The sequence below is a fragment of the Sinocyclocheilus anshuiensis genome, unplaced genomic scaffold, assembly GCF_001515605.1.
Source record: "Sinocyclocheilus anshuiensis isolate Anshui unplaced genomic scaffold, SAMN03320099.WGS_v1.1 scaffold1671, whole genome shotgun sequence".
NCBI lineage: Eukaryota > Metazoa > Chordata > Actinopteri > Cypriniformes > Cyprinidae > Sinocyclocheilus > Sinocyclocheilus anshuiensis.
The window spans coordinates 208590-211005 of NW_015549701.1; positions in this window are offsets into that span (position 1 = coordinate 208590).

The window sequence follows — 2416 nt, forward strand, 5'->3', positions numbered from 1 at the left end:
TCAGTTGCTTTGACACAATCTGTATTGTTAAAAGCACTATATAAATAAAGGTGACTTGACTTGACTTGACATGAGCTCAGAAAGCCATGCTTTCCAGTATGGGGTGTACTATATGCACTTTTTGCTGATTGCCAAGCAAACTGAGAGAACTAAATCACACCTCATATTCCAGCTCCACATCGCTGATGCACTGCCGCTTCCTCCGCATTCCATCATGCACGTCGCCTGACTGACGGGGGAAAGAAGTCTAGGGATGGGCGATACCACATTTTTTTCATGCGATACGATACCGATACTTTTTGTTACAGTTTTAACGATACCGATACTATAAAATAAACTAAAATACCAACAACATAAACTGTGCATATTTTTTTTACTTATTTCTTAATTTTAAACAGGCAGTTTTTTCTTATTCTTCAACATTCTATTGTACTATCTCCATATTTTACAAAAGAATATTGATTAAATAACATAAATCTTAATAAAATAAAATAAAATACCAACAGCATAAACTGTGCATACTTTTTACTTATTTCTTAATTTTGAACAGACCATTTTTTCTTCATCTTCAACTTTCCCTCATGGAGACCTAAAATGTCCTCGGGAAGTCAAAATTTATTGGTATTACTATACTTGTGGTAACGTTTTGTCCCTATAACGTAAGGAATACCAGGACACCCCACACAAACGCACACACAATCACACGCACTAAATGTCCTCAGGAAGTCTAAATGTATTGGTATTACTATACTTGTGGTAACGTTTTGTCCCTATGACGTAAGGAATACCAGGACACCCCACACAAACACACACACTTTATATTTATTCTTATTCGCCTAAAGGTTACGAAAGAGACAGGGAGTACAGTAAATAAGTTAACTAATGACTGTGCTCTTTGTACGTGGATAGGGTTTGCCTCCCTGAAAACTCTCCTGTAACGTCTTTTGTTGGACAGAGGGAGACTGGGCAGTTTGTTTTTGTTCAGCCTCTTTATACGTTTCAGGGTGTGTTGTTTGTAAATTTATATTTACATTTACATTTAGTCATTTTGCAGACGCTTTTATCCAAAGCGACTTACAATTTGGGGATATATAAAGCGATTCTTCTTAAAGAGGCAAACAGATACAGGAAGTGCTTGTAATACCAAGTTTCTAGACATTGTTCAAATAAGTACAAGCTAGAGGTGGGAAGATCGTTCCACCAGCCAGGAGTGGTGAACGAGAATGTTGCCAATTGTTTAAAAAGGTTGCTTGTATTGTTGCTGTGTGTGACTCTCATCACAAATATTGCATCGTGCAATATTTTTTTCCGCTGTTGAGAAGTAGCACCACACCACGCTATGTTTCCTGCTTTCTGCCATCGTGCCAATTTGCGTGCAACCGTGCGTATCCTGTTACACTAGCTGAACTGTGCGATAATATACAAACACTTAAATCCCAAAAAGCATGTGGTATTGATGGCATTCTGAACGAAATGATTAAATGCACAGACCAAAAATTCAAACTGGCCATTCTTAAACTGTTTAATATCATCCTTAGTGCAGGTGTATTTCCCAGCACCTGGAACCAAGGCCTCATCACCCCAATTCATAAAAGCGGAGACAAATTCGACCCTAATAACTATCGCGGAATATGTGTGAACAGCAACTTAGGTAAACTCTTCTGTAACATCCTAAACAGCAGACTCCTTCATTACCTTACTGACAGAAATGTCCTGAGTAAATGTCAAATCGGCTTCCAACCAAAATACCGCACATCAGACCATATATACACTCTACATACCCTAATTGACAGAGAGAGAGTGTGTGTGTGTGTGTGTTTGAGAGAGTGTGTGTGTGTTCGGGCTTCAGTCGAGGCCTTTTCTTCAGATTTGAAGCCAGTTACACGGTAAACAACGAGATTCCTGAAATATTCTTAAATATCAGATGGAATTTTATACGGGAGATCATTGAATCATCAGGAATCTTGGTTTGGACGTCAATTATACTAATAACGTTCACACAATAATTGGTAGAAGAAACAAAACAGTTAATGTGTGTGAGGACGGATGGGATAATAAATAATTAGACTGTATTTGGGAAGAGTTATTTATTTAGATTTCGTAAATACTTTAATATTTGATGAATGACATCATATATATTTTTTTTTATTCTTTTGAATTGCATGTATGTGTGTGTAAATGTGCATATACTGTCACTAATGCTTCTGCGTTGTATTTATTTATTTATTTTAATCACGCAATTAAACAAATATTTTTTTCTACTTAATATTAGATTTAATAGTAAGAGACAAAAACACAATGAAAAAAGACAGCTCATCCAAAGCCAGTTCAGTAATACGGGAAACATGTGCTTTGAGGGAAGTTTCTGAGGCGACAGAATCTCTGGAGCGTCTGATCGCGCAGCGCCGGTGTGTAG